We start from the raw sequence: 27,415 nt of genomic DNA, 5'->3' as shown, positions 1-27,415 counted from the left end.
CTTATTTTTCTGTCGCCAAACCTTCCATGGACATTGTATATAATTCCTATAAAAACAATTCCAAGTTCTGTTGCTTTCTCTTTCACTTGTTCATACTGTTTTTAATGACTAGCTTTCTTCCTTTGACCAATGACTTCCCTGGCTCTCTTCTGTCTTTTCAGCCTTGCACAGTCCTGTCACCTCAGAGACTAGTTATCCTGAGGCCATCTCTCTGCCCTTCCATATTGTTTGTCTAACAGTGCAGGGCTCTCCAGCTCCTAGGCTGGTCTACTTTCCTGTGTCATACTTACCTGCTGCTTCTCCTCATTCAACTTGAGAGACATTTTGAGAGAACAGACGTTGCTGGGAAAATCCATCTCTACTCACCGCACTATGGGAAAAGTTTTGTCTCTCTTCTTCTAGAACTTCATTAAATTCATATTCTTTTTTTTTTCACTACAGTGACTATATGCTTATACGTGGTTGACTGATACTCCTCCAATGTCTTCAGTAGACTTCCTACATCTGATTCTCAGCTTTTAAGTGTGAAGGGCTTTTGGTGGCAGTGGTGGTGGTGGTGGTTGTGGTTTTGTGTGTGTGTCTTTTCAAATTTCTTTCTTTTCTTTTCTTTTTTTTTAAAGGTCTTCACATTTTTATTCTTTGTGCACAAAGACTAGCATGATCGGTTCCACTTGGTAGTCAGTCGAACCCATTGAAGGTTGCTTAGTCCAACTTAATGAAGCCTATGTCCTTCGAGTACTGCGAGGGAAAAGGCTTTTTTTTTTTTAAAGATTTATTTTATTTATATGAGTACACTGTAGCTGTCTTCAGACACACCAGAAGAGGGCATCGGATCTCATTACAGATGGTTGTGAGCCACCATGTAGTTGCTGGGGATTGAACTCAGGACCTTTGAAAGAGCAGTCAGTGTCCTTAACTGCTGAGCCATCTCTCCAGCCCCTGTGTTTTCAAGTTCCATTCTACTGACTCAGACTCTCTGGGGAGGGGCCCAGAGAAATCACGTGCTTCCTAGGCACAGCAGGTGTTTCTGATCACACAAAGGGGGGCAGGCAAACCGAAACTGCCTTTGTGTTCAGCTCTGACACTTTTATTCTTCCTTCCTTCGGTGTTTTTGAAAATATTGTTATCTTTCACAGCAGACTCTCTTGTCACCAGACATTTTAGATGGGCAGTGATAATTTGAAGTTTGCCCCCTTATTTCTGAAATCATTTCTCTTTGAAACAATTATCTTTTTTGGTATGTGACAGAGGTTTTTATTATCTATAATAGAGAGTAGAAAGCCATTTTTTAAAAAAGACACAGCACTAAATAATTGTCTAATTAGCATGTATCAAGAAGACAGGAAAAAAATATTCCATTAGAAATTCTTAGGGAGAGCGCATAGCAAACCGGTTGTATAAGCTTTCTCTCTCCTGTGGCATATAGGACAACGCCTTCTAGATTTGATGCTCTGTGTCAACGTAAGCCTGAGGAGTAGAGCGGACATTGATGTGGTACAGATGGTGAGAAGGAGGCTTCGGAAGAATGGGGCACTTGTGGGACATCACATGAGAGTTAAATGACAGTGGAATCCAGCTTCCCTGTGGACACTTCCAATTCAAAGTTGCTCTCCTTGCTAACACACACACACATGCACACACTTGCATAGATACACACACACACACACATGCATAGACACACACACACTGCTCCTTCTCTTGGCAATATATCATAACATGACACATTGAATATAAGCTCCTTTGCACCCAACGTTTGCAAAAGTAACATGGAAGTGAAAAGCACCTTGGAAATAGCTCACATTTATAAATATTATAAATACCAGGGACTGATTCCGTCTTCCACCCTGAGTGCTGCTGATTACAAATTGGGAGGCTGGGGCGTGATGCAGTGGAACAAACAGCCATGGTGATTTCAACGTCCAGTGAAACTGCAAAAAGCAAGTCAGTTCCCATCGACCAATGGGAATGAGGCTGCAAATGAGGCTGCTCGGGCTTCACCCGCTAGGCCCTGCCATCTCCTCAACTCAAAACAGCCGATCCCCTTGAACAGACTCATGATCCCACCTGTAACCTGCAATGGAAGAAGACACAGATAAAGTCCATTTTCCAAAAAGACTTAAAATCCCACATCATTTAGATTTGACTTTGAAGCATAGTTTCTTTTTTAAAAAAATGTATTGTATTTTTATTTGTTTATTCTGTGTGTAGAACTGGGGCAGGTGTGTGTGTGTGTGTATGTGTGTGTGTGTGTGTGTGTATAACCCAGCTTCCAGCAGAAGGTATTTTCTTCCATCAAGCATGTTCTGGGTATGAAACATAAGCCATCAGTCTTGGCATCAGGTCCCCTTACCTGCTTAGTAGTCTTGACAATGACACGACACATTTTTACATTTAACATTTGGATTTTGAATTAGTATATTTTGAGAAATATACTTATATTATAAAATTATAGTAATATTGTATAAAATATCTAATTTATATTTATATCCTATTAATTCTATTATATAAATATTTAAATTTTTATATTTATTTATATTTATGAATATTTGACTATAAAATTGTATTTTAAAATTATAAAAATTTATAGACATTTAAATATTCTTATAATGAGAACCCTGACATAATAGCCTGGTTTTCTCAGTTTGTCTCCTTATTTAACACTGCTTCTCTATGTAGAACATGCAAGGGATACTTAGTGATGTCAGGAAGATAGCTAAACTGATCCTCTTTTGTCAGATTATATACATAATTATTGTACCTACTGATGTATGGCTGCCAAATAAAATACAGAATGCCTAGGGAAGCTTTAATATTAAATAAATATTAAATATAGCCTTAGCCTTAAGTATTTCAAATAAACTCTGATCACTGCACACAAACATTTATCCATTCTTTATTTGAAATCTAATTTAATGAGAAAATGTAATTTTATTTTCGAAACCTGCTAACCCGGAAGGGAAGATTAAATATATATATACAGTTTCTGACAGGCAGTAAATGTTCATTAAAATTATTTTTGTAATTGAGTTTCTATAGCCCCTAACAAACGTGATTTTGTATGATTTGACTGTTCCCAAAGCCTTCCTGAATTCATAACCGCACTGAACCTTGTAATGAATGAATAGAATCCCCTTACCAGGTGAGAAATTAAGCCTGTAGCCCTGTTCCACGGACTGCAAAGTAATCCGAGCGTGCTCGACAGTACTTCCTGGGCATCCAGTGTATGAGACAAACGCACTGTGCCTAGCCGGGACTGACGCATGCACAGTTTTAAATGCTGACGACCGCTGCTAATATTAGTAAAGGGATATCAGTGTTCCTGTGGGTTTGTTGTTAGTTTATCTTGAGACAACATCTTGCTGTGTAGCCCTGGCTGGCCTGATACTCACTATGTAGGCCAAGCAGGTCTGTACTTTGCAATACTCCTCCTGACTCAGCCTCCTGCGTGCTGGGTGTTCAGATGTGCACCACCATGCCTGGCCGAGCACACTTTTATAATGGCATCACCAGCTCCTTTCAGAGACCACGGCTGCTTTGTTTTCTCTTGTCTGACTAAAGAACTGTGCAATAAATGTTTTATGAGGAAATTAAACATTCAGATTATTGCTATATTTTCCCAATAGGAACTGATATCAATGTTAATACCATCTATGGAGAGCTGTTTTTATTCCTGGTGGCTTGTATTTACTAATTTGTGCTAGCTTGTGAAATGGACAGTGTTAGCCCATTTTATAGATGAGGAAACTGAGGTGCAGGGATCAATTATGTTCCTGTCTATTTGGCTAGTATGCAGCGAACTGGGAGGCTTATCTCCAGGATCTGGATCATAGCCTACATTGGATTTCTTTTCATATGGTTAAAATTGTATCTCTTCTTTGATATGGGGAATATTTACATATGTGTCCTTTGACATATGAGGACTGAATAAATACAATTTTATTTTCATTTGTGAAAAGGGGCTTTCAAATATCGTTTGCTTGCTCTCTGGCTTAGTGTTTAAACCTCTAGAGCAGTGGTTCTCACCCTTCCTAATGCTGTGACCCTTTAAATACAGTTCCTCATGTTGTGGTGGCCCTCCCACCCCCAACCACGAAATTACATCCTTACTACTTTACAACTGTAATTTTGATAATGTTACAAATCATAATGCAAATATTTCTGTTTTCTGATGCACTTCGGTGACTCTTATAAAAGGGTCATTCAACCCTCAAAGGGGGTGCGACCCACAGGTTGAGAACCATGGCTCTATCATATGACATTTAGACACAGATACAGAGAAATGTGTCCGAGTGTCCCTTTGTGATTTCATCCCTTGCTCTTGCATTTAGAAAGAGAAACACGGGTCCTGCTCTAAGCTCGGTTCTGACCACTATGGCTTTCCAAAGACTCTACCCAGAAAGAGAGCTTTCAGGACATCAGCCTCAGGCAGTTCTCCTTGGTTCCTCTAAGCCTGAAATGTTTGACACCTGAAGAAATAGTTATTTTTTTTTCTCTGTGAGCCATTCCACTTTTCCCTGTCAACCACCATCCCCCTAACCCCCACTTTTTGACTTTCTGGTGCCAGGAATGGAACCCAGCCAGAACCTTGAACACACGGAGCTACCGTTCTGAACCTCTTACCTTATCTTCAGGGACAATATTTGCTTCACTAGCATCATATCTGAGAACACTAAAGAAGAGCGCACATCACTTTGTGTGTGTGTGTGTGTGAGTATGTGTATCTGTGTGTATCTGTGAGTGTATGTTTGTGCCTGCACATGCCACATGGAGATGAACATACCCACATGCTCACTCTATGACCAGAGAGCATAGAATGTTCTATTCTGTCGCTCTCCTCTTTACTCTCCCTGGGGCAGAGCATATCACTGAACTTGGAGATGGGCTAGCAGCCAGCAAGTCTCAGTGTTCCTCTGTCACTACCCCTCCCAGCCTGTGGGCTCCAGGGATGGGAACTCAGGTCTTGGTACTTGCACAACATCACAAGTGCTCTCTCCCAGTGAACCATCAATCTAGCCCCCACACAAAGGTTTTTCTTTTCCTCTTTTCTTTTGTTCTGGCTATTATTATTGTTATTATTTTTTAAGAAAACCAGTTACGAATCCAAAATTTCCAGATTTCAGAACAACAATAATAAGGCCTTATCCTAAGCCCCATACTTAAATTTCATCCCATTTCTCACAGACAATGACCCTGGCTTCATATGCTCTCTCCTCTGTACAAATCAAACCAAGAAGCTAACGTCACTGTAGTCAGCACTTCTAACAGACTTTCTTGTGGTTGAAATCGTGTCCAACACAGGAGCTAAATACTTACCCGTGTTTGTTTGTTTTTTGTTTTTTGTTTTTTTCCTGTCAAATATTAGTGTTCTAGAAGATTCTGGAACTTTCTCAGACCTGCCTGGTGGTTACTAGTTGAGGACAGAACATGCTCTAAGCATTCACTTCCTATGCACACGGTTTTCAAAGGTGGGAAACTGGCGTGTGCACATTCTTAATGGCCTCACAGGATAGAAAGCGGGATTTCGGCTGGTTATCTTTTGTGTTAGCCACAAGATGGTACCATTGCACAGCTTAGAGAGAGCATCAGCCAGCAGAGACCCTCTAACATCTCCTGTTACACATCCCACAGAGGAACCTTGTCTTTATAAATTCTACAGTATATAAGCACTCTTCTCACCCCCATCGAAGCATAAAGGAAATTTGCATGTCCTGTAACTTGATCTATTTTTTCCTCTCACCCCCACAACATCAGGACTCTGTTCTGTTTACAAAAGCTTGAGGATCGCCTCCGCTTCTGCTGAAGGAGAAACTTGTCATTTGAATGCTGAGAGTTAGTGGGGCTTACCTGAAACCCCTTTACCTTCAAGCCTGTTGGCAGACCTTCCCTTTCAGAAGGGGCTGACTCTAGGGCATATTGGGGTGGGGGTGGGTGAGTCAGCTCTCTGAAATGATCTGAAGTTCATTTTTGTAACATGGAGAATGACTAAGGGCAGTATGTTATGCCAGGAGACAAGATTTGGACTTAAGATCGATCAAGCAGAAAGTGGACATAGCATCATTCATAATAGTGGAAATTTGGAAGCATTTTTAACGCCAATGGTAGGGCATAGGGTGAAATGACCATACCAGAGGACTGCTGCAGACACTAACTAGTAGAATATAGAATAATGTTTTTAGCAAGTTAGACAATGCACAAGACGTATTTTTAGGTTAAAAAATATCACAAAACAGTGTTACTCAATAGTGTGCATGTGTGTGTGTGTGTGTGTGTGTGTGTGTGTGTTACCCCAATATTGGTTCTTTTAAAATGTACCATAAAGTGGAAGATCAGGACAGCAAGGGATATAGAATATAAAGCTGACCTTCAGCTCTTTCCCATCTTTTTTGCTTCAGAGGGGTATGGAGAGTGGGGACTGGGACACAGAGAGAAAGAGGAATTGTTCTAACTCCGTTGGTAATTTCCCTTGGAGCAGAGATGCCTGACGATGCTGACATCCAGTTGGAAGGTGGTTTTGGTCTCCTCTGCATTTTAGTAGCAAGATCCAATGGTAGACATGCTCGTGTGCAGAGACTCCCCTATTAAAGCATCACTTCTTGTCCCCCTTGCTTGATGATGTGGGAAGTATCTGTAAAGGGTACACGAGATAGGGTCAGCCATTCAGTCATGGTGTACTGACATCCTCACACTGTACTAGGAATTCTCTAGCCCTAGGTTATCTCAGACAAGCTTAGGATTGCTGAGACAATCACCTCATAAAGACAAAGACTTATTTTGGCTCACATTTACAGTGGTTCCAGCCCAGGATCAGTTGCCACTTTGATTTGGGTCTGCAGCCAGGCAGGTCTGCATATGTTCACAGCAGAGCCAGGACACAAAGATGCCAGGGTACCACAGTCTCTTAGAGGGCACATCCCAGATGACATAGTTCTCCTGTTAGTGGCCGCCATTTAAAGGTAGCACCATCTTCCCAACAGTGCCTTCATATGCAAGGCATCATTGACAGATGAGATCTGAGAACACCATTTTCATCCCCAGGCCCCATAGCGCTACCAGGAAAGTCCAGTTTCACATAAGTAAGCATGCTATCAAATGCTTGGAACTTAGGAAACATGGAAGCCGTCTTCCTGGGGTGACAGAACATTCTGAGATGTTGGATAATCAGATATTGGATAATCAGACTGTTTTAATCTTTCTGGTACATTTTTTGTGCCTTCTGCCAATATTGATGGGAGACCTACCAGTACCTGGTCACTGCGTGAGACACCTAGGTGACTATCCCAGAGGCTTCACTGTCTGTTAGAGGCTCCGAGGGACAGTGACGATGCTACTGCTCTGATGGGAGGAGGGGAGAGCATGAGGGGATGGGTGAGAACAGCAGTCTGTCGAGGCTAGACGGACTTGCAGAACTATATCGCACTTCCCAGCTATTTTTAGATGTATCCAGGAAAGTCGTCTACTTCAGCAGATCTGAAACCCTAAGAAATACGGCTGGCAGCAAGTCTTTCCCCTTTTGGTCACCAGACAGTCCCCTAAATTAGTTGAATCTGGAAAGTTCTAAATTTGAGGCAAAGTTTTTTTTTTTCTTTAATGCATAGCAGTTAGAATTTAAGTGCAAACACTATGTGATTTTTTTTTTCTGGCTTTTTATATGCACGAGTCTCTTTGCTCATAGTCCTTGGCTATTCTCCATTAGCTAGGGGGCAGCTGCTTAACAGCACGTGCCTGCTCATCCCTTCAGGGCACCACTCACATGCTAAAGCCTGTGGTGGACTGTCTTCTCTTTTCTAACCAAAGCCCAGTCCTAATCTTGCCAACCAAGACACACCTCCTAACAGGTGCTTAGTGAAATTCCCACAGTACTAACCTCGGCTAGTACACTGGGGTGCTTAGTCATAGGCAGGATGAGACTCGTCCTGACCCCATCCTCTGCTTAGCTACTTGATTTTTTTTAGGTGCAGTGGGAAGCAGAAATATAGGACCTTTCTTCAAAAGGCAGGGAAAAAATATCACTATTAAAAGTACTTAAGCATAAATACTAAGTGTTCTTCTTTCTTCAACAGTCTTTTCCCCTCTTCACTTGTTATAATGTGTACTTTTTTGCTACATAACACTGCGTGAGGAACATTTTAATTTTTTAGCCTGAATTTTAGCATCCATCTTTATATTGTCAAAGCCAATTTCATTCTTTCAGTTTTAAATTTAAAATATTTTGACATAGCGTTGTGTGGTTTATTATATTAAACTGATGTTTTGAAGGTCACATCCACTATGGAATTATTAAATCTAGCTGATTAACAAATGCCTTACCTCACATAATTTTTTTGGTTTTGTGACCAAGAGCAACATAGCATCTCCCCCTCTCTTTCCATTCCTCAAGAACATAATTAACTGCTGTCAGTCAGGAGGCAGAAGGAATGAGGGGAATATGTGGGGCCGGAGCCTTAGCTGGGCTCTTTATGAGAAGAAAGGGCAGAAGAATGAAGAGGGCTGAGCATCCCTCTGGCTGTCTAGTGGTAAGAATTCTGGTGAGCTCTGAGCTACAGGAGGGGTCCCTAGTTGTCCGTGGGGACCTAGCTGGCCCTTGGGACATGAGTTGTTGTGTCTGGCCAGTAGATCACAACATGGGTTTTAGCCTGGAAAGGCATTTTGGAAACCTGGAAGAGAAGAGGGGCTGGGCTGCGCGAGATAAGGAAGGAACCAAGACAAAGCTCTCTGCGCAAGGTTCAATATTTACTATTTCGGCACTCAGTTATAAAGGAAGGGGGAGGGGCCCAATTCGCCAAGTAATCTTGGAGTCCAGTAGCAGGGTGATCACGTGATGGCTTCAGAACAACAAAGCCTCAGGTTCCAGCAGTAGGCGTGGCAAAAAGATTGAGCGAGAAGCTCCACCCCTGAGCAAGCAGGTTTCAGGCTGGGGGAGGAAAAACTACAATGAGTGAAGAGGAATATTGCCTCTCAGTAGAAGCCAACCCAAGGATGTATACTGGAGCATTTCTGCAGACTAGCGGCTCTGTAGAGCAAAGCCACAGTCACAGATACCTTGCTTGGCTAACCATGGCCTGGGCTACCCCCTCCCCTGCTTTGGTCCACAATGTCTCCAAGATATAAAAACATCATAAAATACAGAAAATTGAAACACACGATTAATACGACACATATAACAAAGGTTCAAAAACTAAACTTATTCAGCACATCAAGATGGCAGCAATAGAGTGTGAGACCCAGTACTTCTGAGCATAGGGCCCTGGGCACCTGAAGCTGTCAGTGTCTTTGCCTTTGCAAAGTCCATTTTCTTTCTTTTGTTGTTGAGCCAAGATCTTGCTAGGTAGCTCTGGCTGGCCTCAAACTCACTATGTAGCTCAGTGTAGCTTCTGACTCAGAATTCTCCTGCCTCAGTCTCCCTAGAGCTGGGATTACAGGTGTGTGCCAACACGAATTCTTTCCAGTTCAATCACACATAGAGTAGAGACTGGCTCCTTTGAATACATGTTACAAAGTTGCATTTTTAAAGTTACAGGGTTCTCCCAGGAACAGGGCAGACAAGACCCAGGACCAGGCCTCCCCTGGGACCAGAACAAGACTCAAAAGGACTCAGCCACAGGTTTGAACAGTTGAGTCCAGTAGACAAGCAAGGCTGGGGATGGGGAGGAGTCCCCACTAGCAGGTCTGGCAAGAAAAAGCTTCCCAACTGTTCACACTGGGCTAAATTTATGGGCAGAGCACCAGCCTTAGGTAGGGAGTGTGCAGACCACATATGAAGCTTGAAAATATTAGCACATAATAGGAGGGATAGTGTTAGGAATAGGAGGTATCCATTGGAAGATATGGAGTTGGCCTGGGGACAGCCCACAGGCCGGAGGTCAGGACTCAACAGTGCCTCCTCCAGACATTGCTCCACAGCTGCCTGCAGGCCCCTGTCCTCTCCAGCCAGGATTTGTCCCAAATGTGTACTGGATGAGCACGTGGAAAGATAGTGTTCCTCTAAGCCCAGCCTGAGAATCATCCAGACTAAAAGGTTGAACCAAGACGTGTATACAAAGACTTTTAAAAAGTAATCAAGATCTGTAGTCTCCCCTCCCCTAGCCTGAAACCTGCTTGCTCCGGGTGGAGCTTCCTGCTCATTCGTTCTGCCACGCCCACTGCTGGAACCTGCGGAGCCACACACGTGCACCTTTCTACTGGACCAGAGATTATTCGGCGGGAATCGGGTCCCCTCCCCTTTCCTTCATAACTAGTGTCGCAACAATAAAATTTGAGCCTTGATCAGAGTAACTGTCTTGGCTACATTCTTTTCTCTCGCCACCTAGCCCCTCTTCTCTTCCAGGTTTCCAAAATGCCTTTCCAGGCTAGAACCCAGGTTGTGGTCTGCTGGCCGGACACAACAAAGATCCTAAATTTTTCTTTTATAAAAGTTTCTGTATCTTATAAATCAATAAAATGGGGGAAAAAGATGCGCCACGGCTTCGGTAGCGACCGGCTGTCCTCTGCTGCTTGAGCGGCGCCCGCACCTTCCCTAGGAGCTCGCAGCAGCCGGCTGGCCTCTGCTCTACGGTAACCATGTGCGACCGGAAGGCAGTGATCAAAAATGCAGACATGTCGGAAGAGATGCAACAGAACTCGGTGGAGTGCGCTACCCAGGCGTTGGAGAAGTACAACATCGAGAACGATATTGTGGCCCATATCAAGAAGGGGTTTGACAAGAAGTACAACTCTACCTGGCACTGCATTGTGGGCCGAAACTTTGGTAGTTATGTGACACACGAAACCAAACTCTTCATCTACTTCTACCTGGGTCAGGTGGCCATTCTTCTGTTCAAATCTGGTTAAAAGCATGGACTGTGCCAAACACCCAGTGATCCATCCAAAAACAAGGACTGCATCCAAATTCCAAATACCAGAGACTGAATCTTCAGCCTTGCTAAGGGAACACCTCGTTTGAATCTGTTGTGTTGTGTACAGGGCCTCATTCTCTGTACAAGTCTGTGGTTATAAAATTAGTAAAACAGCTTACATTTGTATTTATTTTCTAGTCCATACTTCTGTACCCCCATTTTTTCTCCCTTAGGTCATTCCTTTAAAAATAAATCTGTTGGAGATATAAAAAAATAAAAATAAAAATAAAATGGAAAAATCTAAGCAAGCACAATTTTGGGCCACTGTCAACATTTAGAGGTATGTACAGTCAGTAATTCACCTTTGTAATCTCCCCTCTTTGAGACAAAAATGAGAGTCTCTTATGTTATTTTGGGGGTACTGTCTCTTGTATTCAGGGGACTTCCAACTAATTAATGTTTCTCATGTACTTGTGCACTCATCTTGAGCCTCCCTGGAACAGAACCACAAAGATGTCCCCTCTCACCTTCTCTAGTGCCCTAGAAGTTTCTCTTGAAGTCTTCATCAAGTGCCAAGGGTTCGGTGCTTGGGTGCTTAAAGAAGTGTACATGGGCAGGGTGCTGTGGCTCATGCCTCCAATCTCAACACTCAAGAGTTGGAGGCAGAAAGATCTATGAGTTAGAGACCAGCCTGGTCTGCAAAGCAGGTTCTAGGACAGCCAGGGCTGTTATAAAGAGAAGCACTGTCTCAAAAAAAAAAAAAAAAAGTAAACACGGAAGATGATAAAATGATTGAACAAAGTCTATGATAATAATTTTATTTAAAAATTAATTAAAAATGATATGCTATGTTTATTATAAGAAACAATCAAATATACGTCTGTTAAATATTAAGTGTGATGCGTTTTCTAGCTTAGACACCTGACCATGTCCAGCTCCTGTTTCTTCTGTCCCTTCTCACCAGCCAGATGAGTTTGAGGTTCATCAACATTCATGTAACAGAGACTAGAATCAAACTCAAATTCCTGAAAATCTTGCAGGTTGGAATAGTAACTCAAATGAACCGAGTCTAGGGAGAGTCAACCGAGAGATAAAAGTCCTTCTGGAGAGCTGAAAATCTAGCAAGAAGCATGAAGACGCACATAACACAAGAGCATCCGTGAGACCTCTGGGGCAGTGCTGAGACTGGCAGAGAAATCGTGGAAGACCAGGATGCTGCAGAGGTCTGTGTGAATGATGCTCTTCACTCAGTGCAGACAGCCATGTGGAAAAAGTGGCCCTGAGCCAATACAAAGCCCTGAGAAGTACAAAGCCCAGAGAAGCATGAGCTCCGAACTGATACCAACGCCCCGAGAAGTACGAGCTCCGAGCTGATACCAACTCCCCGAGAAGTACAAGCTCCGAGCTGATACCAGAGCCCCGAGAAGTGAGAGCTTTAGGGGAAGACAGTGTGCTGCTGGCTTTTATTTGGCTTCAGGTCTCCGAATCTTTTATCTTTTCACTGTCTCTCCGTTCATGAATTGCTCTTTAATTATTCGCTCTTTTGCCTTGAACATTGGGCTTTGTGTGTGTTAGATGAAGCTTATTCAGTTGTGGTTCATGGCTGTAACTCATCCAGAGCCATTGGAACCTTGATTTGGTCACTGGGACTCCTAAGCCAACTCTCCCTTCCATGTGTGCATTTGATCAGCATGCTGTTATATTACAGCTCCAGGGACAGGTAAGAAATGGAGGATTTAGAAGGGGAACTGCTTGCCCAAACCATTCCAGCTAGGATGTACCCAAGCTGGGTCTTTTGATCCTCACGCAAATGTTCCTTCTGTGGTTGAATACTTCCTGGGGATAACTTTGAATTTATGGGTAGCTATAGTAGAACCCACATACCAGAGACCTGTGTCTTGAGTTGATATTATTGTTTGCATTTTCAGATGAGACTCTTTGGAAGGGTAAAGATTTTTGTTTCAAGTAAAAGAACAAAGCAAGTGCTATGTATGAGTTGTTACAGAGAATAATCAGGTGAGAAAGAAATCTGCCCTTTTTGATATTCTTTTTTTAAAGATTTATCTATCTATCTATCTATCTATCTATTGATCTATCTGTTTGTTTGTTTGTTTGTTTGTTTTATGTGTGTGAGCATACTCTTGTTGTCTTTAGACCCGCCAGAAGAGGGTATTAGATTCCATTACAGATGGTTGTGAGCCACCATGTGGTTGCTGGGAATTGAGCTCAGGACTTCTGGAAGAACAGCCAGTGCTCTTAACCTCCGAGCCATCTCTTCAGTCTCCTTTTTAATATTCTTAAAACACTCAGAGGCTACAGTTTTCGATAACTTAAGATGATGGCTGAGCTAGGATTATTAAAAGAAGAGGGCTCCAAGTTCTAATGAGCAACAGTGCTAGCTAGAAGCTACAGAGCAATGTATGAAACTCCGGCGGTTAAACTGATCTCCCTAAAGGGTGTGCTATGAGAAAGCATGGAAACCTTGCGTGGGATCCTGGATGGAATTTTAAGTCCCACTCTCTGCATTTAAACTTAGAGAGGTTGACAGAATTTTCAGTGCGTCCTCTGGAACAAGATTGGTTCTGTTACATTAAAGTTTGGGCTGCATCACCAAGATGTTGACTACTCTGAAAGGTGTTTGAAGAAGTTTATTAACGTGAAACAAAATGACTACCTTGCCTCAAGTATTTGCCAGCAAATTTGAGGGCAACCAGCTACACTTCAAATGGAATAATCAAAGTTTAGACCTAGAGTGGGTCCCTTTGGAATCCATACTAACTTAGGCTAACTCTTTCTATTTTTGGCATAGAGTCTGGCTCCATAGACATTGAATAATAAAAATAAAATACCAATAGCACAATTACTTACAGTCCTCCTGTTTCAGCTTCCCTAACTGCTGCGATTACAGGGATGCGCCACCATGCCAGCTCCCATTTCCTTCTTTGTTGATGATGAAGAACCAAGGTCCCAAGACCAGTGCAGCTTGATGAAAGTCACTGTGTGGCTTGGGCCAGTGTTCTTGCTTGGCTTAAGAACAGCGTTGTCAGGAACTCCTTCCCAAAGCTCTTTCTGTTCCCCACCTTGTGATGTGCTGTTGCCCTTTGGCTCAGAAAATCCACTAATAAGGACTACTCAGGCTGGTTTATTTTATTTGGAGACATTAAGAACATTTTTTTTAAAATCCCCTTTTAGGTTATAAAAAGAAAACCTCCAGCTAAAACCTGACATAAATGATTTTTCGATGACTCTCTCTGAGAGCAGCCATGCCACGAGATGCTTCTGATGGCTCGGGTAAGCAAGAGCAGATGGTTCGTAAGTTGAGCTAACTAAGAGGAACAGTCATACAGTAAAAGCCTGTGGACTTTCGAAATTGCACTTGGTTGTAATTTCTAAATTTCTGTGGACTTTGCTTTTCTGACTATAAATTGAAGGTGATATTATTTTCCTTCATTGTTTCGAATAAAAAAAATATAATAATAGCACCCAGCCTAATACATACTTACAGAGAACACACCTATGTTTACATAGAATAAAGACCACTCTTTTTCCTTTCTAGGCCTTTCTTCTTTTTATTTATGCTAGTTTTGGAGATCAGGGAAGGCTTTGATGATTAAGTTAAATCTTAAAGGATGCGTAACTGATCATGGTGCAGGTAAAGAAAAAAATATCACAATTATTTCAAAGGGAGGCAGCAACCAACTGCACAAAGACTGCAGAGGGAACATTCAGGAATCATGGAGTGACCGCAGGAGTAGACTTCACCAGGGGCTCAGCAAGCCTCGGGGATGATTGGGGGGGGGGTTAATTTTAAGGGCAATGGAGAAATCACTAGAGAACTTTCTGAATTTGAGTTTGCCGTTTTGTTTCCAGCATTCCGGGTCTGTGACTAGTAGCTCACGGACAAACTGTGGATAGAGATTACTACCAAAACAGGCAGAGTGTCATTTGTTCCGGGACTGGGGGGCAAAGGCAAGAGAATAGCCACTCCTGGTGGTCCACCACTAGAGGGAGCTGGTGGCCTTCCGTGGTTTATAGTTCCTTGGATGACAAGGTGGCATTGGCATTTGACTCAACAATTTGGCCATTTTCCAGGGACAGGGCCATTATGGCAGTTGGTGGCTAGTAACTTCGGCCCCTGCACTCTCTGCCCAACCATATGTCCAGACACTACTGAGAGTCCTGGGCCCGGAGCCTCTAGCCAGCTTAGAACAAAGGCAGCCTGAAAAGGCTTCTTGCTGTTAGCATGGAGACCTCGCGAGCATTCATCCTTTGAACAGCTCCCTTACAGGAGAACGTTTGTGTGCTTCCAGAATGTGAAGGAAGGTTCATGGTTTTTAAAATTCATGAATTGCGTGGAATGGAACGTTCTTTCTCCAAGTCTGAGGAAGAAACAGAGAGGCTGTGTCCTCATGACGCCCAAGCTCCGGGTCATCTCTGGGAAAAAAAAAAAATGTCCAGTCAAACCGTTTATTGGAAATGGTATAAATACCCCACCGCCCCGCCCCCACCACACACGTCGTCTCAAAAAGAGGTTGGGGGTTTTATGTTTTTGTTTTTGTTTTTTTTTCAAAACTAATTAGTTAATTATTTATGTTTAGCTTTTGAACTCAAGGCTTTGGATTCACTCAGCCTCAGGCAACTAGCTCAGAAAATTTAGCATTTCTCTTTCAAATTACTCTAAAACAATTTTTAAGCCTTGGTGAGGCCTATATACTAAAGTGAGAATATGGCTAGGGGGTTTTTCAAGCTCCTCTCCGTGTTTAGCTCTCTGGCTTCCCTGGTCCTTTTTCTTCCTGTCTTCTGAGCACCCAATGCCCTTGTGCTCAGGTTAGACCTATGAACACATCCCTCCAACCGCTCCTTCCCAACACTCTTAAAAGAAACCCCAGAATCTGAGTCAGAAACAAAGACAGTTAGCTGTATTTGGTTTTATGGACTCTTAACGTGTGAGCGTAGGCACACCTACTACAGTCTCTAGCTCCTTGACTCTTTGGTGTAGAAGCAAGGGACCTCATAACTGTGTAGAAGCAAGGTATCATCGCTGTGGCCTCACTAAAATGAATTAGGTGGTATTCCTTCTGTTTCCATTTTGTGGAATAGTTTGAGAAGTATTGGTATTAGGTCTTCTTTGGAGGTCTGATAGCATTCTGCACTAAAACCATCTGGTCCTGGGCTTTTTTTGGTTGGGAGACTTTTAATGACTGCTTCTATTTCCTTAGGGGTTATGGGACTGTTTAGATAGTTTACCCGATCCTGATTTAACTTTAGTATTTGGCATCTGTCTAGAAAATCATCCATTTCACCTAGATTTTCCAGTTTTGTTGAATATAGGCTTTTGTAGTAGAATATGACAGTTTTGGTTTTTTTTTTTTTTTTTTTTTTTTTTTTTTTTTTTTTAGATTTCGTCAGTTTCTGTTGTTAAGTCTCCCTTTTTGTTTCTGATTTTGTTAATTTGGATGCTGTTTCTGTGCCCTTTAGTTAGTTTGACTACGGGTTTATCTATATTGTTGATTTTTCTCAAAGAACCAGCTCTTAGTTTTGATGATTCTTTATATAGCTCTCTTTGTTTCTAATTGGTTTATTTCAACCCTGAGTTTGATTATTTCCTGCTATCTACTTTACTACGCTTGGGTGTGTTAGCTTCTTTTTCTTATAGAGCTTTCAGATATGCTGTTAAATTGCTCCACGATGTTCATAGCAGCCATATTTATAATAGCCAGAAGCTGGAATCAACCCAGATGTCTCTCAATGGAAGAATGGATACAGAAAATGTAGTAAATTTATACAATGGAATACTAGTCAGCTATTAAGAACAATGACTTCATGAATTTTGCTGGCAAATGGATGGAACTAGACAATATCATCCTGAGTGAGGTAACCAAGACTCAAAAGGGCATACATGGTGTGTCCTCACTGATAAGTGGATATTAGCCCAAAAGCTCAGAAGACCCATGATATAACTCACAGACCATAAGAAGCTTAACAAAAAGGAAGGCCGAAGTGTGGATGCTTCAATACCACTTAGACGGGGGAACTAGCTACTCACAGGAAGCAGAAGGAGGGAAAAACCTGGGTGAGGGAGGGGAAGGAGAGGGAGAAAAGGCAGGGCAGGACCAGGTATGGGAAGAGACAGAAGACCAGAGGGCCAGGAGAATGAATAGAAATAAGTAGCAATGGGGAGGGGGCAGGGGGAGCCACTTGAAAATCCCAGATGCCAGGAATACCAGCGGCTCCCAGGACCCAACAAGGATGACATTAGCTACAATACATAACAGTGGAAAAGATAGAACCTGTAGAGACCACATACAGTAGAAAGGCATGGCCAACAGAGGAGGGAGGGGGCTACTCACCCATCTCAAAATTTATAACCCAGAATTTGTTCCTGTCTAAAGGAAACATAGAAATATAAAAATGGAGCAGAGATTGAAAGAAAAGCCATCCAGAGACTGCCCCACCTGACTAAGACAGCTGCAGATACTCACAGCCAACCATTGGACTGAGGGCGGGGACCTCAATGGAAGAGGTAGGGGAAGGACTGAAGTAGGTGAAGGGGTTTGCAACCCCATAGGAAGAAAAACAATATCAACTAACAGGACCCCTCAGAGCTCTCAGGGACTAAGCCACCAGCCAGAGAGTATACATGGAGGGTTCCATGGCTCCAGCTACATGTGTTGAAGAGGATGGCCTTATCTGACTTCAATGAGAGGGGAGGTGCTTGGTCCTGTAGAGGCTTGTTGCCCCAGCAAAGGGGGATGCTGGAGGGGTGAGGCAGGAGTGGCTGGGTGGATGGAGAGGACCCTCTTAGAGGCAAATGGGAGGGGAGATAGAGAGAAGGGTTTGCAGAGGGAGACCAAGAAAGGGGACCCCTCTGCAAACCCTCTGCAAGTTGAAATGTAAATAAATAAAATAATTAATAAAAAATGTTTCTACCCCAGTGTCTTTCATTCCTTTACTCTCGTCCACCAGTATGTAGGATGTCTGTAGGGACCATAACTGCTAGGAGAGATGGCAGGATAAGACACTAAGTACTGAATCCCCTAAGGCAGCCATTCTCAACTTCCTTGAGGCTACGACCCTTTAATACAGTTCCTCACGTTGTGGTGACCACCACCAATAACATTACTTTTGTTGCTACTGTTATGAACCATACTGTAAATCTCTGGGCTTTCCCACGGTCTTGGTCTTAGGAGGCTCTGTAGAAGGGACATTCAATCAAAGGAGAGCGACTCACAGGTTGAGAACCGCTGATCTAATAGGACGTCTTGTCTAATAGAGTTATCATTTTTAAAAGTCATGGGATATGTTTGTAAGTTAAAAATATTTCTTTTCACTCCAAAATAGAATCATTTTACTTTTTTCCCTTATTTTAAAAGCAGTAAGTGATGCCAGCATAAAGACAGAAAATATAAATGGAGTGTAATAGGGAAATGGAGACAAAGTGAAATGATATATCTGACCCCAGATTTATGAAATAATCGCCATTAAAATATTAGCATGTTGGGACATAACATTTAAAATATTTTACGTTTCATGCATATATACTTTTCATATAGAAATGGCTGACCTATCATGATCACTATTGTGTAATCGGACTTCCTTCACTTATTTTCAAACCATACATTTCAAATACAGCATTATTTTTATTGGTGGCTTACGGTGTCTGACTGAAAACGCCACCATTTATTTAAGAAGTTTGACCAGTATAATGGGAAATGTTCAGACCTGAAAGATGGCCAACTATCATATTTGAACCTTCCCACTGCCAAAAGGTGCACCACTATACCTTGAAGAAGAAATTTGCTGGTGTGTACTTATGGTATTGTTGTTCTGGCCACTTTTTCAAGATTAACTTCAGAGGCAGGACCAGAGGTTACATGAAAAAATGTTCAACATCCTTAATCATCAGGGAAATGCAAATCAAAACAACACTGAGATTCCACTTCACTCCAGTCAGAATGGCTAAGATCAAAAACTCAGGTGACAGCAGATGCTGGCGAGGATGTGGAGAAAGGGGAACACTCCTCCATTGTTGGTGGGATTGCAAGCTTGTACAACCACTCTGGAAATCAGTCTGGCGGTTCCTCAGAAAATTGGACATAGTACTACCGGAGGATCCTGCAATACCTCTCCTGGGCATATATCCAGAAGATGTCCCAACCAGTAAGAAGAACACATGCTCCACTATGTTCATAGCAGCTTTGTTTATAATAGCCAGAAGCTGGAAAGAACCCAGATGCCCCTCAACAGAGGAATGGATACAGAAAATGTGGTACATTTACACAATGGAATACTACTCAGCTATTAAAAAAATGAATTTATGAAATTCCTAGGCAAATGGATGGACCTGGAGGGTATCATCCTGAGTGAAGTAACCCAATCACAAAGGAACTCGCACAATATGTACTCATTGATAAGTGGATATTAGCCCAGAAACTTAGGATACCCAAGATATAAGATACAACTTGCCAAACGCATGAAATTCAAGAAGAACGAAGACCAAAGTGTGAACACTTCACCCTTTCTTAGAAATGGGGAAAAAACACCCATGGAAGGAGTTACAGAGACAAAATTTGGAGCTGTGACGAAAGGATGGACCATCTAGTGATTGCCATATGCAGGGATCCATCCCATAATCAGCTTCCAAATGCTGACACCATTGCATACACTAGCAAGTTTTTGCTGAAAGGACCCAGATATAGCTCTCTCTTGTGAGACTATGCCGGGGCCTAGCAAACACAGAAGTGGATGATCACAGTCAGCTATTGGATGGGTCACACGGCCCCCAATGGAGGAGCTAGAGAAAGTACCCAAGGAGCTAAAGGGAACTGCAACCCTATAGGTGGAACAACAATATGAACTAACCAGTACCCGGGAGCTCTTGTCTTTAGCTGCATATGTATCAAAAGATGGCCTAGTCGGCCATCACTGCAAAGAGAGGCCCATTGGACTTGCAAACTTTATATGCCCCAGTACAGGGGAACGCCAGGGCCAAAAAGGGGGAGTGGGTGAGTAGGGTATTGGGGGGGTGGGTATGGGGGACCTTTGGGATAGCATTGAAAATGTAAACGAGGGAAATAACTAATTAAAAAAAAGAATTTCAGAGTGATTAGCTGCTCTATCGATTGAGACTTCTTCTGTAGTCTGAGAGATATCATAAGATTGAATAAGAACGACCAAGTATTTTTAAAAGTATTATAAATATATATTCCATTCGGCTTTTATTCAGGTTTAACCCAGCACAGCAGGTTTTATAACATGGCCACTCATTTATTACCAGTGGTATGTACTCTAAGTATGTACTAGGTCAGGCTTGGTAGGGATTATAGGCAGCCTGCTAATGAAGGAAGGCTTCTGAAGAGCGAGGAGCAGTTGAAGACAAGGCTTGAAGATTCCAGAAAGTTCTTCTGTAGCACTGGACTAGGAGTCCTGCCATGCTCCCTCATAGCATTTTGTTTGTTTGTTTTTCGAGACAAGGTTTCTCTGTATAGCCCTGGCTGTCCTGGAACTCACTTTGTAGACCAGGCTGGCCTCGAACTCAGAAATCCACCTGCCTCTGCCTCCCGTGTGCTGGGATTAAAGGCGTGCGCCGCCACTGCCCGGCCTACTCCCTCATAACTTGGAACAGACCCTAACAAGAATAATGGTGAATCTGTGTAACTCAATGTATTCATCTTCACGACCATTTGCTACAGACGGTGCTAAGCGCAGACTAAAAGTATTTACACATGCATGCTTTCTGAGCAGAAGCACTGTGTAGGTAGACTTCATGAATATGAAAGGAAAACCGGTCTATGATCAGTGTTGCTCAGGGCGCGTTTGCTGAGGTAACAGAGGTTGGGGGGACTCCAGTTCTGGGACACTCGAGGCTGAGAAATTAAAGTCTTTTTCAATGCTAAGCACTGCCACTGTGGGAAATGAGCCTTAGGGCTCTTAACTGATGCACTGGACAGAATTCTGCTCCAAATCTTGTGTTTAGTTTACACACATCTTAAATGTGTTTGAAGAACATTAACATTCATTCTTAAAGTAAATTAATTTTTATTTTTATGCCCTAAATTTCTCACTTTTTTTTTTACATTAAAGCAATCAAATCATTTAAAACCATCTTTAATTATTAAGAATTGATCACTACTTTCTTTCTCCTCCTCTTACTCCTTTTTGGTGGTTTTCTAGGTCAAGTCTGTCTCTTGGAATTAATAAAACTGCTTTCTAATTTACCAAATAAACAACAGAGTAGTTTCTCACTTCTCATTTTCTCTTTCTTTGTCCTTGTTTGATTTTGAGTTACAGATCCAGTCTCATTCGGCAACAGGGGGGCTGGGGGAAGGGTTATACTTCCTTGGATTCTACTGGCCATAGTTTAAAATATTTTGGGGGAAAATTGTGTTTGTACAGAACGCTTGTAGGCAATTTTTATCATTGTTATTCATGTATTATTTATCTTATACTAGGCATCATGAACAATCTAGAGATGCTTTTAAAGTATATAGAAAAATTGTGTGTGTTGTATGCAGATATTAGTCATTCTATGGGGAACTTGAGCATTCATGGTTTATTGGGGAGGGGTCCATGGGAGAATCTTGGAATGAACCTCACCCAGATATTAAGAGACTACTATATTTCTCTTTTGCTATTTTCTTTTACCTCTCTTCTTCCAACTCTTTTAAGTCCATTTCTTTCTCCTTCAAATTAGGCACATTTTATGCTTTGCCATCGTCTCCAAGTGGTCTTTCTAGATCCTTCTCTCGGTCTGCAGAGTTTATGGGGTTTTCCACTCACATGGTGAACAGCTGGTCTCCCAATCCCCGTGTGCTTCTTCTGCCCACCATCATCTTTGAATGAGCATGACTAAATGGCCCTCCGAATAACTGTGTGTGTGTGGGCAGTATGTGCGCATATTCATTGGTGTGTGTGCATATATGTGTGTAGGTACTTAGGTACGTAGCACAAGCCTGATGCCAACATTTGGTACCTTCTTGGATCACTCTCAGTATTTAATAGGTCACTCTTGGTAGGGATTATAGGCATCCTGCCAACAAAGGAAGGCTTCTGAAGAGAAGTTGAAGACAAGGCTTGAAGATTCCAGAAAGCTCTTCTGTAGCACCGGACTAGGAGTCCTGCCATAACTTGGAACAGACCCTGGTAAGAATACCTTCTGTCCCTGTCTGAGAGTCCATGAGGTCACATGTGGAGGAAATGCTGTGGACAGCTCCTGGCTAATCTACCTAGGGCACTGCTCTCCACAAGGAGAGAACATATCTTGTCTCACTGTGGGCAGCTTTTAATTGATGGCCAGTAGGTATGGGCAAACAACAAGACCTGACTGGTTGACTTAAGAAGGCTTCCAAAGAGAATTTGAAGACAAGGCTTGAAGATCCCAGAAGGCTCTTCTGTAGCACTGGACTAGGAGTCCTGCCATGCTCCCCCATAACTTGGAACAGACCCTAGTAAAAATAATGGTGAATCTTTGTAACTCAATGTATTAACCTTCATGACATTGTTTGAGACAAGATCTCTCACCAAACTTGGAGACCATCAGTTGGGCTATGCTGATTGCCCAGTAAGGCCCACATGCTTCTCCCTCTAGCCCACTATTGTTAATAGTCTCATGTCATGGTGCTGGAGTTTCAAATCAGATCCTTAGGCTGGCAGGGCAGGCATTTCACCGCTTGAGTCATCTCCTTCCACAGACCCCCTAATGTTTTTGATCACAAGAATCCCAGCCAGGCATTGCCCATAGAAGGTAAGGTCCTGGTCCCGTGGAACTCTTTGCTGGCGGCAAACTCAGAGCCGTGCACATGACTGAGAGAAATCCATCAGGAAAGCTCTGGTTGGGAAAGGTTGAAAAATAAGCTGGTGCTGTAGAAGTTTAATAAAACTGGCCTTGGGCCAGGATGGAAAGAGCGTGGTCATCAACCCCAAAGGGAGATTCAGCTGAGAGGCCTCATTCTCAGATGGAAATCGGCTTCCTGTTTTCTGTGTTTTCTGACTGCATCAACGATACAGCGATTTCTTTGATAATTTCCAGTTGTGCACAAGCCAGTCAGCAGAAAAAAAAAATGAGTTTCCTTTCTTCCGTAGATGGGAGAATGTTCTTGAAAAAGAAAGAAAAAAAAATGAAAAGAGGAAAAATTAAAGAAAAAAAAAAAAGAGCGGAAAAACCCCACAGCAAACCCGTGTTAAGAAGAATGTGCTCTGCCCACTGGCTTCAGAAAAATGAGGCTGGTTTCATGTCCAGTGGCTTGCCTATCCTGATAGTTGTCTCTCCTGGCATTTGTGGCGACTACAGGGCCTGATAGGCCCCCTTCAGTGATTTGATTTCATATAAGCAAACGTGGACCCCATCACCACGTATCACCGGCTTGCTTCTGCTTTGTAAGCCCGAAAGAGTGTATCAGTTGATCATTGGAATTCCACTTAGAATTTTTCTCATTAAACTGCTAGCACATTTTATTTCCTTTGGACAGGGAGAGGAGAGATAACATTCCAAACTTGCAAAAAAAATAATTTTTTTTCAAACATTACAAGATCTTTCCCTTCACCAGTGGGAAAGGAACATCAAGTTAGACAGCGTAATTCCCACTGCTGTTCAACCGAGCTTGGCGGTTTAAGATGTAATAAAATCATCATGCTACGTTGAAGAAGTTTGGTTGCTCGTCTTTGCTAACTTTTGGTGCCAACTCTTCCGAAGCTGTTCGCAAGGTCAGCGTAAGGTCAGGCCAGGAGTGTTTATGAAATGGACAGGGAAAGGAATGTGGGGTGCCTGGAAGCTTGGACCCCTCGGGTTCTATCCCAGGACTGAGTTTAGCTCAGTCCTGGAAATCTGAGACTTTTTTTTTTTTTTTTTTTTTTTTTGCTGCCGCTGGAGAATGGGAGGGAAAGGGGGGCGTTCATCAAATCTATTTACAAGAATTGTTTTATTGAGTTCCTGAGGCAAAAGAACAATGGTGGGGGGATGGGGGAAGCAGGGCCAAGGAGCAGCTTTGGTCAGGAGAAGCCCAGCTGTGAAAGAGTTGAAAAGAAAGGTTCAGAGGGTCCCCTGGGGGAACACTGCAAATGGATCATTAGCTAGAGGAGTCCACTCTTGAGTCACCCAGCCAGGTCTTGCTGTTTGCCCATACCTACTGGCCATCACTCGAGGGCTGCCCACAGTGAGGCAAGATATGTTCTCTCCTTGTGGAGAGCAGTGCCCTAGGTAGATTAGCCAGGAGCTGTCCACAGCATTCCCTCCACGTGTGACTTCATGGACCCTCAGACAGGGACAGAAGGTATTCCAAATACCCAGGAACCACGGTGCTGAATGCTGTGTGCACTCGTGAGCGACTGCAGAAATAGGTCCTCGTCAAAAGAAAACTACGAAACAGGCCTCTGGACAACATAAGGTCAAGGCAATTAGTGGCCGACTGCAGGATGTTCCTTTATCTCCTGCCTTGGCCTTGCCGAGCCAGGTCTCTGTCTCAGCTCTCATCCCCAATTTCACTTAATATGAACAAACTGCTTTTGTAGGGCCTTTAAGGCGTATGCACTTGAACACAGCTCTGTTCCTCAGCAAAAGGCAACATAAAACAATGTTTAAGAAGATAGACTTTGAAAGCAAACAGACATTGATTCAAACCCCAGCTGTTAATATCTGTAGGGCCATGTATAAAGGATTTAAGCATTTCTTAGCTTCAATGGTTTCATTTATAAAACGTGGCTGGCAGCATTGACCTCATGGGGCTATGGGAAGAAATAACCTGGCATGATAGATGCAAAGGCTCAATGCATTCTAACAGTTTCTGTGAAAAATGACATCAATTTAAAATTATTAATAACACTGTGCTAACCACCCACCCATGATTCCTAACCTAGTACGTTCGCGCTGCTCAGGTGCAGGTGGGTGTTGGCTAAGATGGACTATGTTTTTCTCACTATGGTCAGACTAGTCAACGGCTTGCTCCTTCCTCTGTTACGGCCTCTCCTTACACAGAGAGGACTTGCAGAGATGGAGTTGTCCGATGGAAAGTGATCTAAAACCAGGGGTGGGGCCGACAATTTGGTCTCTTCACTTGTCTGTCTTTCTCCACTGACTTCTGTCTCAGGAGCCAATGGAATGGTATGCACAGAGCGAGGGACTCACTGAAGGACAGACAACAGAGGGCAGGAATGGCTTCATCAGGAGATGTGAAGAACACAGGTAGGCTATTTTATACCTTGCTTCTTTTACAAAGCCTAATATTCTTTAGAGATGTTTTAAATGCATACTATATAAATACATAGAAAACTATAAAAGAGCAAGTACACACCTATGTAAATTTGCATATGTATGTATGTATAGTTAGCATTCACCTTACTATGGATCAAAGAACACATATACATATATATATATACACATGAATATACATATTGCATATATACAAATATATAAATTATGCATTATATATGTACATATGTAATATATCTGTGTATGTATGTATATATATATACTTTTAACTTAACATCAAGAATAATTATTTTTCCAAGCTAAATATTTACTAAAGTGGAAACCAAGGTAATGTAAACCTCTCAGTTCAATAATTCCTGATGTTAACTTCAGCAGAAATCAATATCTGCTTATTGTATTCCCAAGAGCAAAATCAGGCATTCTACCATTTTTAAATACATTTTAGTCCTGAAGTTAAATGAAAAATCCAAGTGTTGGATTTCATAGGTATCATGTACTCCCAAGCTCTTTCTACAAAGTCTCAATGGAGTAAAACATTTTGGGGTCTTTTGCCCTTGTCACCAGTCAGAAGCTATTTCTCCACAGAGCATTATAAGGAGGTTAAAGGCAAGCAGTAGCTGATGAAGGAATTATCCAGAACGATTCTAATGTAGGCTCATGAGAGATGAAGTAACAGCCAGGAGTTGGTAAACCAGCTCCCTCGAAGGAAGGTGTGTGAGCCACTGTTTCTGCCAGCCATTAGCCAGCAGGTCCGGAAGCAGTTTGGGTGAATCTGCAGGTCAGAGCAGGAAGGGGGGCAGTGAAGGCAACCATGAACTTTCCCAGTGTAGCTATAGAGCCAGGGCAGGGCTGTGAGGCCAGCGGTGTGGGGACTGCCACATATGTGTAATGCTGTGTGCACAGCCATGGCCCTTTGGGAAGATTTGAGTCAGTACATCCATGATACATGTAATTGATGAAGGAACAGATGAGTTTTATATCAGTCTAGCGTTTTGTTGTTGTTGTTGTTGCTGTTGTTATTTGTTTCTTGTGGGGTTTTTTTTGTTCTTTGTTTTTTTTTTTTTTTTTTTTTTTTTGGTTTTTTCGAGACAGGGTTTCTCTGTATAGCCCTGGCTGTCCTGGAACTCACTCTGTAGACCAGGCTGGCCTCGAACTCAGAAATCCGCCTGCCTCTGCCTCCCGAGTGCTGGGATTAAAGGCGTGCGCCACCACGCCCGGCTTTGTTCTTTGTTTTTAATATGGAAGTAATACTTGGCCATAACAAAAAGATAAACACTTAAGGGAATTTACAACAAAAAGAAGACTTTCTTGTTGCCCTGACCAAAAGGCTCACTTTCCAGCACCAACTAGTATCTGTAGTTTATGTACCCTTCTAGGAATGGTCTTTGTGTGCACACATATAACATTAGTGTACACATATATCTGTACACGAGTGCACACACACATCCACACAGATGTGAACACACTGTGAAACAGTGCTGTCCCACCTTGGTTTTGCTCATCTTGTACATCTATCCTTATCAGATTATCCAGATGAATCTCAGCTTTCCAAACAAAGGAACCATGTCATGATAGAAAGGGAAAACAGCTTCTCTCTGCTTCTTCCAATGGTGACTGTTTGCTATGTAAGCCATTTCCAAAAATTTAATTCTGAACACCTTTGCTGTGCTTCAGAGGTGATGTAGAGGCTCTGGGTGGATAGTGTCTCCCAGGGATGTGCATCCCAGTGGCCTTGGTTCCTAGTACTCTGTCCCATGTCCAAATGTTTCTGCAGGATAAATTCCCAGATGATCAATCACTGCACCAAAGGCTGTGCTCAGTGCACAGTCTCATCCAATGCTGAAGGTGCTAATGTGGAACAAGTGTGGCTATCTAGAGAAATAGAACCAATAAAAGAAACACACACTTGCACACTCACACATACTCACACACACCACATACACACACTCACACACACATACACACTCACACATACCCACACTCACACATTCTTACACACACACATACACACTCTCACACAAACACACTCACACATACGCATACTCATACTCACACATACCACATACACACATTCTTACACACATGTACACATGCACACGCATCACATACACACACATTCTTACACACATGTACACATACTCACACATGTACACATATCACAAACACACACATTCTTAACACACACACTCACATACTCATACACACACAAACACACACACCCCATAAGGAATCGGTTCACAAGATTACGGAGGCTGAGTAATCCTCCCACCATTAATCAGCAAGCTGAAAACCCAGGAGAACCTATGAAATAGATCTTGTCTGAGAGCCAGAGTAGGCTGGATGTGAAAGGTCTGGTCTGAATTAAAATCCAAACACAAGA

At 42.6% G+C, this 27,415-nt stretch overlaps 1 long non-coding RNA gene and 1 pseudogene across 2 annotated transcripts in view; one reads left to right on the top strand and one right to left on the bottom strand.

Moving 5' to 3' along the window:
* Positions 1–13,955, bottom strand: part of Gm35922 — a 28,153-nt gene extending 14,198 nt beyond the window's left edge. The window contains exons 1-2 of one of the 2 annotated variants that reach the window (XR_877801.1): positions 13,701–13,955; positions 1,821–2,071 (exon numbers count right to left, since the gene is read on the bottom strand). This is a non-coding gene — a long non-coding RNA (predicted gene, 35922). Of the gene's footprint in view, positions 1–1,820; positions 2,072–3,136; positions 3,223–13,700 lie in introns of those variants that run through there. The other variant, XR_386639.2, reaches the window with a different exon arrangement.
* On the top strand, positions 10,449–11,123 carry Gm6788 (predicted gene 6788; annotated as a pseudogene).
* Positions 13,956–27,415: the final 13,460 nt, after the last annotated feature.

The sequence above is a fragment of the Mus musculus genome, chromosome 19 (assembly GCF_000001635.26).
Source record: "Mus musculus strain C57BL/6J chromosome 19, GRCm38.p6 C57BL/6J".
Classification (NCBI taxonomy): Eukaryota; Metazoa; Chordata; class Mammalia; order Rodentia; family Muridae; genus Mus; species Mus musculus.
Note: the sequence above shows the minus strand (reverse complement) of the source record. Positions and strands in the feature narration are given on the sequence as shown.